The sequence below is a fragment of the Pinus tabuliformis genome, chromosome 4_2 (genome assembly GCF_031772625.1).
Source record: "Pinus tabuliformis cultivar Carrire ecotype Pingquan chromosome 4_2, CPIR1, whole genome shotgun sequence".
Taxonomy (NCBI): domain Eukaryota; kingdom Viridiplantae; phylum Streptophyta; class Pinopsida; order Pinales; family Pinaceae; genus Pinus; species Pinus tabuliformis.
In genome coordinates, this window is record NC_142304.1 from 664,870,662 (window position 1) to 664,884,914 (window position 14,253).

The window sequence follows — 14,253 nt, forward strand, 5'->3', positions numbered from 1 at the left end:
TCAAAAATTGCTGAAGTATGGAGTGATGCTGCGAACAACTGATGGAGTGAAACCAATCTTCAATATATCCTTTACTTTCTTGATTTCCCATAGTTGTCATATCATGAAGTTCTTGAGTTTCTAAAACAACTTGTTGACGCAGACTAGAAGAAACCTCCTTTTCTTCCATAACTTCTACAATTTTTGGATTTGAAACATTTCCAATCTCGATATAAGTTTTTTGCAATTGTGTATGCGAGATAGATTGGGTGGGAAGGGTAGGTAAATTTTGCAATTCAACATTGTAAGCATGTTGTACTAGTTTATTATAGTGAGGGTGTGGAATGAGTTAAGCAGGATATTGTGTAGGACACGGAGGATTTTGATGATGTAGTTGATTGGGATGTGTGGATGATTTTGATATGCAAACAAGGTGTTCTTGAAAAGATGGAAAAGAATATGGATGATATTTTTGTGCTACAAGATGAGGGAGAGTAGTCATGTAATCATAGGATGAACCATGCCAAACTTGTGGACAAGATTGATGGGGGTTATATTGAGATTGGCATGGCTGCCCTAACACATGAGTATTCCATAATAGATTATGCAAGTAAGACAATGGAGAGGAAGTGTTTTGAAACATACATGTAGGCCAAGGTTTCAATGGTTGTGAAATTGCTGCAGCTTCTCCATCTCTTGGAAATGTTATTTTCATCCCAGGTAAGAAAGAGAAACAATCCATGGGATGCTCCTTTTGGCATTGAAGAAAAATCATTTCTTCAAATTCTGCTTGACTTTCATTAACCCGCAAAACATGCAATTGTGAATTTAGAGAGCTAATAAAATCAACTTTAAAATGTTCAAATAAATCACCGATTTCATCTCTTATATCTCATGTTCTTGTAGCAAATTTGGAAAGGAAAGAAGAAAATTCTCTAGAATTCTTACCAGCCTTAGATATTCTTCTTGAATACCTTATGCATAAATCACAAACATCATCATATGATAGCTGAAAAATGTCACATTTTCCTATCAGATTTAAGATTTATAAAATTTCATCTTTGATCCCTTTAAGAATGAGTGTTTTTAAGATCTCTTTTTCCAAATTCTTATGCTTTGATTCTTGAAGGTTGTATTTAAATCACTCCAAATAGTCCTCCAAGCTTTCATCTTCCCTTGTATCATACTGAAAATATCTTCATTGGCCTTGCAATAGTCTTGGTACTTCTCCAAGAATACATTCTTCATGTCCTCCCATGTTTTGATGCAGTTCTCACCAAGGCTCATGAACCATCAAAGAGCTGCTACTTTTAGAGTAAGAGGAAACACTTTCAACCTTTGATCATTAGTACAATAATCATATCCTCTACAAAGTACTTCAAACTCAAATAAGAATGTATCTGGGTCCTCATTATCCAAGCCATGAAAATTTGGTAGAGAATATGAAGGAATTATGTGCATTTGTGTCACTCCTCCTAGATCGTTTATAGGGAATTCAAAAGTAACGATGTGAGCCATTTCTTACCATAATAGAAGATGTTCTTCATGTGCTGCTTTGAGGTTCCTCCTTCAAATATTCCTGTCAATTTTTTAGTGGGATGGGTGGTGCTTACATCACCAATTATGTGAAATGATAAGATTTCTTCAAACTTCTACATTTTTCTTCCTAGTTATTCAAAAAAAACAATTTGAAAGGAAATCTAAAGCTCAAGACCTGGAGCAGGGTGTCAAAAGACCCTTCCCTCCCCAGGACGAGAAACCAAACAAGAAAATAATGCACACAAGAAAATCTAAAGCTTAGGACCTAGAGCAGGGTGTCAAAGGACCATTCCCTCCCTAGGACGAGAGATTAGTTTTTCCAAAATCAAAACAAACAAAGCTATAGGAAAAATTTAAGCTCAGGACCTAGAGTAGGGCGTCAAAAAACCATTCCATCCCCAGGATGAGAGATTGGACCTAAAGATAAAAACGGAAAAAAACGAAAGAGAAGCAACAAAACAAATAAATGACTACGCTCAGGACCTGGAGCAGTGTGAGAAAACTCCTTCTATCCCTAGGATGAGAGATTGACCCTCTGGTCGATACAGATCGTGTCTTGCACCTTGTTAGCCTTCTCCGACAACGGCGCCAAAATGTTGGTGTCTGAGTATGAACAAATTATTCAATCCTGTTTCCTACATTAATTCATCAATCCGGGTGCGTACACTTTTCAAGGTAACACGCAAGGTATATGTAGGAGCAAGGTTACAATCTTACATTGACCAAGGGTTCGTGACTAAGAAATTAAAGCATCACTGTAACAATAATGGAAATTAAATTGCAGAAATAAAATCATTCACAACAATCTATGGAAATTTGTAACAACAATAAAGAAAATACAAGAAGTAAAACAATATACATAAAAAGGACACACGCGTAGCACCTGATCAGAAGAGTGGGCCCAACTCCCTGGTCAGGGCTATTCTTAACTCACATATTTGAGAAAAATATTAGAAGGCTAGAAATTTCATTAACAAGAGTTCCATTGTTACAAGGCTCAATTCTTACCTCAGCTAGCTCCCCTTTCTCTCTAAATTGTGTCTTTTAAATATACAAACATCCCAAGGAAACTTACAAAAAAATGATCTCAATATTAAATATGAGATTTGAGAGATCTGCCCATCATGATTCAGCTGGAACAATTCGAATTTGGTTATTACAATTGGGCAATTTTGGAAAACGGCCGCAACGGCAAATCTGCAAATATGTCCTTCGAAGAACCTTGATTTTTCTCCCAATACAAATTGAATTTCTGAAAACTACTCATAAAGGAAACTAATTTGGTCCATTCTGAGCAAAACCCATGTCTCAGATTTTATAGATTCGCTTTCATTTGCCCAAAGAGTCCAACGCAAGACAGTCACTTCTTATGCTAGCGAATTCCTGAGTTGGAATATCTAATTATCTGTTGAAGACCAAATCTGCAATCTAGAAGAGATCTTGGAGGCTAAAATCATGAGTGAGGTTATAACGAATGAATAAACCAAAATCATGCATAATAATCATTAATTATTAAAAATTTAATAAATGAGATTAGATATTATTTATCCACAAGAGCATAAATGATTATGAAATGGAATTATATAATAAATTATGGTAAATAATGTGAGAAACGAATAGTGGAAATAGATGAAATGAATTATAATAAGTGGTACTAATAATGACAAATTAAGAGCCCAACATCAGTCACGATCACCGTTTCTCTGTTGAATGCAAGATATGAAAGGTCGTTTGGAAAATCTTTCTTTCTCACTTGTACAATATTTTTTTGAAGCTCGTCGTAAGTCAGATTGTATGTGTCCATAACCAGACTGTCATTAAGAGGAACAATTTCCTCTTCCTCTCTTGGATCTTTCTCTGTTGGAGGATGGGGAGACTGAATGGTGTCCTGTTGTTTATTTGGCATCGGGTCAACCTCTTGGTTTTGTGGCTTCGGTTCCTCCTCCATGTCTTGGATCTAGATCAACTCCTCAATGTCTTGAGTGAGCTCCTTGTCTTGCATTTGTTTTCTCTTCTCCTCTAGATACCATTTTTTCTCTTGTTCTTCGGCTTGTCTTCATGTGACTTCTTCTTCTCCTACACTTCCCCTTTCTTCTTCTTCCTGCTTCTACCTTTATTCCTCCAATCTCCTTTGCTCTCATTCTTCCTTCTGCTTATGTTCTTCTTCCTGCATAATTTGTTTCCTCTTCTTCTCTACTGCTCTGGCTAATTTAAGTATGACTAGATTTGCCTTCATCTTGCAGCTTCGCTCTCCACTGGAATGTGCACAACTTTCCTTTAACCCTTTCGCGCCCTGGGCTGAGCTTTTCCATTGGTACTACCTCTAGAGTGACTTATTTCTATGGAGTAACATGTGATGTTCTAGCGAAGCTGACTGGTTCGCGGGACTTGGAGGCATTATAACAATTCTTCCATGCTTCCTCCTCAGGTCTATGAAAGGTCCTGCTTAGCCACTGATATTTAATTCTTGCACAGTGGTATTTGCAAACATTCCTCGGATCGTATGGGTTGAAGTCCAAACAACCGAATGCAAATTTCTCTATTGCCTTACCTTCAGTGTCTGCAACTTTGAGATTCTTGATTTCATACAATATGATCTGCATAAGAAGAGTGGGCCAATGTGCTTTCTTCTTCCTATGGAGAGCTGCTGACAACCCTGTGGAGAGATGGCATGCAACTTCTTGCATGACTAATTTATCGGTGGCATACCTCAATAAAAGATGCGAAGACTTCTTTCTACCAGATACTCTGAGGAAAGTTCCATTTGGTGAGGCAAACCAATCTACTCTCTCCGACACTGCTTCCATTGCCCCATGTGACATGCAAGGTGGCTCTTCCTCCAAGATCAACTTATAAAAAAGAATTAGGAAGTGATCAATCAAATTTTCCATTACTCCTCTATGGCTGCACTCCGAAAGCAGTTTGCAATAAATGTGCATGACAGGCTCTTGTGGTGTCCAAGTCCAATTCATGCCAGGGAATTAATTTTGTGCGTAGATTGCATCCAATAGATAGGCCTACATTAGCTACATGGATCCACAGTTGTTGAGCCAACAAGTTTGACCAGTTGAATGGTTTTCCTTCATTCACAACATGGTTCAGTAAGAATGCCCACCCTCCAGGGAAGGCCTTAGTGCTCTGCTGACCATAGATTCTACGACATAGAACTATAAAGAGCCAATAGGCCTTCCTGAGATATTTTGTCTTGTAGGTGTTGGTGGTTTTATGATAGAACTTTGCTGGCTCTTTCACCCAACTTTTGATAATGTCCTTTTCACTCAAGTAGCTGGTGGTAGCATAGAAGTAAAAATCCATGGGCGGTTCTGACTCCGAAAAATGGCATATGAGATGATAATCTGGTGCCAAAAAAGAAGCAAGCCTTTGTCCACTGACATTGTTTAGAGTCATAGTCTTTGGATTTGTATGAGAAACTATCCAACTGACAACATTTGCACATTGGAAAGTTGAATATCTACATGCAACCTTATGTAACCCTGACTTATAGACATTGATATGCATCTGCCAATCTTCAAGATCTTCTTTGAAGCTTCTTGCTGAGAATGCTTCATTCACTTTTTTCCATGTGATATATGATTCCTTTTCTATGAACAATTGAGTATCTGTGTAAATTGGCAAGTTCATTAGCATACTCTCAACTACCTCCCCAGTGCTGCTTTCTATGGTATCCTTTGAATCATATCTCTTTGGTGCCATGATGTCAATGACTGATGAAGATAAGAGCTCAACAAGTGCAATAGATATAGGAGGAAAATGCGCTAATGGAAAAGACAAATTAGATTCAACAAATTGACTCTCAAAGAAAGATCATTGTAGCAACTCCTGGATTGACAAGGAAAATTGCGCAATTCTTGAGGTGAAGGAGGGAGACTGGCTACTTGAAATGCGCATTGTGCAATCTCAACAGCTAGTGGTACAACTTGAGGCTAGAGACTGCGCAATGTGTAGTTCAACCCGGGCAGACTAGGGTGGAGATTGTGTAGTCTAACTACAAAATACATAATTGGGCCAACCAGGTATTGCACATTGTGCAGTCTCATAGGCCAACCATTAAGTTTGAGCCTTTGACTTATGAAATGCCCAACTAGACAAGGAAACTACTAGCCAAAGGAAGGGCATATATGCCCGAAAAGAGTGTGGGAAACAAGAAGATCTGAGTGATGGTGCAAGTTAAAGTGAATATTTGACTAATAATAGATGTATAACAGTAAATTAATTACAGAATATCAACATGCAATAGAAAAAACAAACATGCATGGAGAGTCACCGAAACAATGACCACTAATGGGAAAAAATAAGAAAATTGATGTGACACTTATAAAAGGAGAACGACGGACTGAACCAACACTTGCACAGGCTAATATAAGTTAAAATGCCAACAATCATGAAAATAAACAAGCAAAAAAACACTCACATAAGCGGAACAACAAAAAGTGACAAAAGAAGACAAAAGAAAAACTCACACACAAAAGCGCCGCAAACTCCATCGAAGGCTCCTTGATATCCTTGGGAATTCTAGAGCTCCACGATTGAATGTAAAAATAATCTATAGGGGCATCCATTATATAGATCTAGACCGATTAGCATTTATGATGTGCATGCCTAAAATCAAGGAAAAGTGACACTTGGCTGAAAGTTCCAAAAATAGTAAGTGTGCCACTTTCGTGAAACTAATTAATCACTCCCTATTTTCTAGGGATGTTTTTTTCTTTTTGTTTTTTGTTTTTTTGAGAATCAGGAGTACACACTTCCAAGAAGGATTGAGCAATTCCCAATGACTGGGTAATTTCTTGACTCAGTTCATTACGCAATTTTTGAGCTCAAGGAAGGCTTGCACAATTTTTGGGCTTAAGGCTGGGCTGCCATCCAAAATTGCACAGTTTCTCTACCCAAGGCAAGCCTACCATCCTGGATTACGCAATTCCAATCATCAAGGCTGGCTTGCCTTCCATGATTGCGTAGTTTCTGGAAACAAGCCCAACAATGCTGCAAGGTCAAGTCAAGGGATGGCTTGTGCCAGAAATATAAAATGGGATCAATACATCACAAGTGAAGCAAGAAAAGAAAAGTCTTGATCACAACATGAATACTTGACGACAATAAAAAATAAGCTACTGTGGACATAAGGGAGACTCCAAAATCAAAGCAGGGAAAAATTTCGGAAGGTGGTTGTAGCAGCGACAACAACATCTTGTCATTCTGAATGAATGAAATTATTTATAACTATTTGAAAAGGCCATGAATTTTATTTTTGGAGTTGTCTTTAGTGTGACTTTTTGGAGATTCCGGTGACGAAATTCGACGGAAAAAATTGAGGTTAAATCTTGATTTGTATTATTTAAAATAGTTTTTTAACTGCATATTTGGATTCAGCACCCTGAAAAACCCCTGGGACGCTTTGATTGTGCATAAATTAGCTATCAAACTTGCGATTTCAATAAATTACTGCCGGATTTTGACCGGAAAAACCCACCGGAAAAGCTTCCAAAAAGTCTCTTTAAAGACAACTCCTTTATTTTTTGTCCATGAATATGGTTTCAAATCAATTTTCCTCATTATGTGAATAGATGAACGTGATGGCATAAATTTAATTACTTATATTTGTGAGTTTATTATTTTTCTACTGAATTTATTTATTACTTAATTTTTTTACCCTAATCCACTATAAATATATATAATTAAAAATTAATCTTATTACTTGCATAATTATTTTGAAAATTTAAGTGAAAAAAAAAAACCTCCTCTATAATTTTTTTTTTTATAAAATCTCAAATATTCCCAAAAAAATCGACTCTTTTCCTAAACCAAAAATGAAATAAATTTTATAATACTAATAATTTTGACGATATCTTATTTACATTATTCTTTCTTATAATAATGCTTCTTATGTCATTTATTTTAATTTACCTTTACATTTTAGTTTAGTATATATATTTTTAAATTCTTTTAACGTATCTTCATTTGATTACCTATTTTTTTGGTTTATTGGTTACTCTATTGTATTTGTATTTGATTGGATTATTTTATATTAATTTAATTATAGTTAGTTTTTAGTTATATAATTAATTTAATTATATATTTATATATTAATAATGAGATAAATTTAAAATTAATTATTTTAATCCTAACATTTTAAAATTATCTTAAAACTGATGTGTTATTGAGATCCATTTTCAAAGTAGCATAAACTATTTTCAATTTTCACCTTTGATATTATTTGTTTTTATGTGATTTTTGATATTATTTGTTTTTATGTGATTTTTTCCTAAATGTTTTGGTGGGAGTTTTATCTTTATGTTTTATTGCTTCCTCTGTTTTTAGGAATTTTATCCATTTTCATTATATAATGGTGTTAGAAATTTATCATTTAGTAATCTTTTTCCGTGTCATTTTACGAAAGAAAATTATGATTTATTTTTGATATTTTATTTTAAGGATTATAGGGTTTGCATAGCTCTATTTTTTTGTTTTAGCATAAATAATCATAAATTATTATTTGCATGGAAACTTTCTTTATTTATATTTAAATTTTCGTTTTAAAATTTATTTAGAGATGCCATCAAGTAATATATTAAAAACATTTTTTTACACATAATTTAGTATAGATTTTGATATGATTATTTTGGTTTTTTTTGTTTTTCATGATTAGAAATTAGTTGTGTATGTAATTATTGAAATTAATGTGAAAATATTATTCTTTATTTTTTATATTAAATCTTCAACAATATTTATTTTAGATTGGGTGACGCTCTTTAATATTAAGCAACAATATTGTAACTTTGAGGGTCTTAGTTTTAATAGGAAAATCCAAGGTTTATACACACTTAAGAGGTATTATGCATTGTATTTTTTAGTTTTTTTCTCTTTTTCGATGCACACTAATTTATGAAATCTTAACTACTTGATCAGGTGAACAAAGTGTCAATGTCAATGAGTTGTCACTTTATCGGGTTTAACCAGATAGGAGATGAAAAATATCTAAGTGTATAAATGAAAGTTGCAGGAAATCAAATAAAATAGAATTGCAAAAAATGAAAGTACCGTAAAGTACTGCTAGAATTTAGGCCATACTACAAGCATTCAAGAAAATAGTCTATGTTGCAAAGAAAACGACACTATATTAATGCACATAACAAAGTAAAAATATCCATTCAACAAACTGAAATAAGACAATCTTGTAGGCAACCTTACAACTGTAACAACTTCATTCTCAGTCCCTCCTCATTCACTAAATCATGTCAGTTAGCCGACTAAAATTCTCTACAAATAACCAAAATGAAATCACAAAGAACCAAGCAAAAATAATGCTCTTGTGTTTGTTTTATAAGAAACCTTATATTTCTACAAGAAGTCCTTTAATCATATAAGAAACCTTAGAGATGGTCTAAATGCGACAGATAAGTGAAGGAAAGGTGAAAATACATATGAGACTAATAATAGCTTATGGAAACCAAGATGAATACTCCAATTCAAAAATGCTATCTACAAGTATCTAAAAGAACATGATATTATGCATATATCACTACATAATAAACAAAAATGATGACAAATTGAAGAAATATGTAAAAACTAAGGTAAAAAAGATACAAGAAGGGTTCTACAATGCCTATGTGTGGGCCCTTCCTAAGGTGCTTAGGAAACTAAAACAAAATCAGCTCACAACACTTGCAAAAAGGCGTGTTCTTTCATTAATAGCAAAATGTCATTACTTAAGATGAAAATATAGTAATTGAAAATCCACATAATCACAATATCATTTTTTCTAAAACTCTATTGCCTTCGCTGGCTTGAGCCCTGCTCTTTTTATACAAAATGTAAGGGAGAAATCTCCTCAATAGGAGGGTTTCATTTCCTTCCAAAAATCCATGAAATTATGGTGATTTCCCCCCTTGGTCTTATTGCATAGCCACCTTTCTTTTAACTATTGGAATCCCAAAGTTTCTAGTGATTCTATAGGTAAGTATTGATATCCAAGGGGACAGGGCCCCTATCGTCATGGTAGGTTGCTGGTGGGAAGTTATAAGAACTCATTGATCTTCAAAAAATTGTCTAGATTAGGATGCTAAAATTTCCAAAGGTCACAAAAGTCATTAGTATGGAAAAATCATGTAGGAAAACATTTCAACATAAGAATGACATGTACATTAACAAATGCACAATAATTAATATTGAGTGTACATGCATTTCTAAGTTTCGAAGGTTATGGATGGGCCTTTAGATGTACAATTCAAGGGCCCATCATACACCCATACTTATATGTTTTCCCATCCCTAGGAAAATTTACCTTTTTTCAGTCTTTTTGGTCTTTGAGTTGTTGCTCCCTTTTCTCCTTAATAGCTTGCTTGACATCCCATGCCAAAAACTTAAGTATTTCTCCTAGAGTAGGTATAATATAGCTCTATATTATATTTCCTTCTTCCATTGATTATTCTTCCTAACTACTCTGTTCTTTCATCCTCAATAACAATGGGGGGTTGAATTTTAGTCTGATCCATTGTATCCTCAATCTCTAGATGTTTATTTTGAAAAGTGGAGTTTTAGCTAACACATTGTGCAACATATCGGGTGTTTAGAATTCCCTTACATGTAAGTTGTATGGTAGGGTTTCCATCTCCTTTGGCATAAGTGTATGGACTCATATCCTGACAACCTAACCATGTCTTCAAAGTGGAGGATATCCTCCTCATATCTCTACTTCAAAATTGGAGCTACCTGTTGGTCTTCCTTGAGGATCTTGTGGGCTGAGATGATTGTTAAGGGGTTTTGGTACTTCTACCCTGATCCAAAATCTTGTGATAATTTATTCTTCCTATGTTTTCCTTACTTCCTCTACACTTAATTATGCATACCTTATCCAGAAGGATAATGTTAGAAATTGGACATCCCCCACATGGGGTTTGGATCACATGTTAGGGAGTAGTGTATTACAATATTGTGTAAGTAAAACTCACACAATTTGGCCTTTTCCTCCATGCTACAATTTTGAAAAATCATAATGAATTCCTTGGGTACTTGTAGCTAAAGTTATCCTTATTGTGCTAAACATGAGATTTATAACTTACACCACTGATCCTTTAAAATAAAAATGTAAGTCCTGGCTAGTCGTCTGTATTTGGGAGTCTCTAATGATCCCTAGGTTTTTCTCCATTCTTGTCAACTGATCATTTCCAACTGACCTGGTTGATTCAAATTTCTACTCTAGTTTCTTTAGTTTCTTATTTTCTTTTTGAGTTTTCCCTCCTACATGCTTCTTAATATTTGAAAAGTGCCATTTCCTTCTTAAGTTAGCTAATCTCATCTTGTAATTTACCCACATATGCCACCTTGTTCTTTGTTTCTATGCTCTTCCATCTATGTGTTCCTATTTTTTCCTTTTCAATTTCTAGCATGGCATAGGACAGAAGGTGATGTGGTTTAAGTTGTCTGTTAGGAAGGAGTCTTAAGGACTTTGATTTCACCCACCTTCTTGTAGATGGACCAACATTATTTATAGGATGTGATTTTAGCCCCTTTGTTTTAGTCTCTTCACCATGTTGTGGGAGAAGAGCTTGTGCTTGCTGCGTGTGAGGCATCTTAAATATTTGTGGTTCTTTTTCTTGTAACTATGCCTGTGTTGTTGTTTTATGTGTTGTTTCCTATATTAGTTGCATTATTTCCTATAGTGGTTGTTTTTTTTTCCTATAGTGTATACATTGTTTGCATAATGTCTTCTTCTTCTTCTTGTGATTCTTCCTCACTTGATTTCTTCCCTTGGTGATTCTTCTTTAGAGTCCTCACTCTATAACTCTACTTGCTTGTTAGGCGATGACTCCTACTGATCCTTGACACTAAGTGTCTCTTCTATATGAACCACTACTGGAGAGGTTTCCTTATTTTTAGTAGGTACCTTTCTCCTTGGTTTGTGCCCTATGAAGGTATGGTGCTTCCATCATATGGTTGGATTTCTTTATTTTTTTGGTCTGACTGGTTTGGGAGGAGTTTCTTGCTTTGGACTAGTCCCAATTTCAACCAGGGTAGGCATAATTTCCCTTTCTGTTGGATCAATTCAAGGATTTTTCCTTTTGTAGGGTTGAAGGCTGGAAGCATCCTCTTGTTTTGTCTTTAAGGTGATTATTTCCTCTACCATGGTCCTTTAACTATCTATTAAAGACTATTGATCCATATATGTATAACCAACCCATGAAATAGGGTGATCTACTCATTATATAGTATAATAAAATATTAGATTGATCAGCCCATGATGGTTTTGGGCTTCATGTTTTGACTTTCCTTCTGTTGGGCCTCAGTTTTGATCTTATTTTGCTTTGAGAAACTTACCTAACCACCCATTTTTCCTTCATTTTCACTCCATCCATTCCATTTTAATGAATATTTGATGTCTAATCAGGTATTTAGCTTTAATTTGTCAATTTCTAAAGTTTTTATAAAAGTTTGATTTTAAGTGCAATTTTGGCAATTTCAGAAATTCCCGTAATCACTTCATGGTTGATATGGATGCAGGCCACTTCAGCACGAATGGGATACATGAATGAGAAGCTTGGGAACTAGGACCAAGCCACCTATGCTTGGTTCCAACAGAACGAGCTTTATTATGCCTATTTGGAGCTAGTCAATCATGACTAGTCATCCAGAAATCCCATCTAAATAGGGCAGTTTTGAGATTCCATGATATTAGTCATATTTCTTGGGATGAGAGGAGTGGATTCGACTTGGATAGGTGGCTTAGAGTAGATAAGATTGTTAGAGTAAATATAGATCAGTTGGTTTCATGAACTCCTTATTTAAGAGCCACACTTTGATGGCTCAACACATTGACTTATGATACTTTTATGCTGTAATATTTTTGGTTTGAAGACTTAATTTGAAGACTTGTGTTACTCTCATTTTTGCTCTCAATACATGGATGTGTAACTGATATAAAGCTTCTGATATCATCTTCAAAAGTGTGCAAGGCAAGGGTGGAGGGCCCCCACTCCAAGCTAAGTACACTTCCAAGTTAAACTAGTTTTATTTCATTGCAAATCTGGTTGATGGTAGCTTTAGTTTTTCAAAGTCTTATTTCAGATTGCCTTATGGTTATTCATAGTGATTGATTTCATTTGTTAATGGTTTATTCATCATCTAATTGAGTTGGAAAACAAGTGTTCAAGTTGGGCATTCCCTCTATGAAATGGTGAATCAAAACTAGTCTCTTTTGTTTACATGCAAATAGTTTGTTTCCATTTAGATTTATATCTTAAGATGAATGAGTTATGATGGAAAACTTTAAGTGTCTCTTAAGTTAAGAGCCTCTTTCATGTATGATTTATGCATCTTGAGTTTTTGGTTACAATCTCTAATTCATTAAGTAATAACTGAGGTGAAAGTGGACTTCTTGAGTTCAAGAACCCTTCCAATGTTTTCTCTTTTGAGCTGACTGAATTAGAGTTATTAGATATATTTTCTTTAGCTTTTAATCATTTATCTTTCAAGGTTGGTTATATTAGATCTTCACAAATAGTGAATTTGCCTCAAATAATAAACAACCCAGATTGATAGTAAATAATTGTGTTAGTTTAGGAACATAAATTAGCTCAACACCTTCCCATTTCATTTAGTGATTGCAACAAAAAATAAGGAATGTTGAGTGATTGGGATGGCAGTAGATAGGCTTGGTGCTTAAGTTGATACAATCGTCTGAAATGATAGGCATATAATACTCTATGGTTTCCATCCTAAGATATGTATTTCACAATATGGTAAGAAAAATCATTCCATGGGTGAGGAAATATTTCCTTTTTAATCCCATTGTAATCTTCAACAGATTGTTCATCTTGGAAGAATCTTTTTCTTTTGGCAATAATAGCCTCTTGTCTTTCCTCCTTATACCATGACAACCCTACATGAGTAACTATCACTCTACCAAGGAAAAAAACATTGATGTGGATTTCCAAACCACTTACTGTTGTGACATAATACTATCCTTTGATATTTTGAAAGTTCAGGGAAAGATCTAAAGCCACCTCATTGTCATATCTTCTCAATTTCTTAAAGAAAATTAGCCATTGGCATATTTGGAATGTTTTCTCTACCCCAGGATTTTGATGAATTTTGGTAGTGTTAGTGGGCTCCCTATGATTGAACCTAGCCCCCATTATAGATTCTTTAGAGGTTTGTTTGGTTTATGTAGGTCTAGTTTATGTTTATTCGTATGGTTGAGAAACTTGAAGTAAATATCATAATAAATTCAAAGGAAAATTGGTGTTGGTAAAAAAATACAGGTGAAATGATGCCAACCTTTTCTAATTGTAGTTGTTTAGGTATTTTAATGTCATTCCTATAGGATCAGAGGTAGATCTTGTATATTGTTACAACTCCTATAGAAACCTTGTAGCCACTTGTGCAACTCTTGTAGAATTTTTCAATTCCTGTAACAAAGTGAAAACCCTATAATAGAGTGTCATTGAAAAAATTGTTTAAATTTTCCTCCTTTCATGTGGTTTATAACACCTCATTGTTAGTTAGGTCCAAGGGTGAGGCATGGTTGGCATGTTGTGGTGATCATCTCGAAGTCTTCCAAATAACGACCCCCTGACATTAGATGTGACCACCTTTAAACTTGACTAGTCTTGTGATAATTCATGTGTATGGAGGATATTTTCAACATCTTCTGCTTGATAGGACCATTGTCATTTCCACACATTTGACATGTTTGGAATTTTTTGCAATTTACTCGTT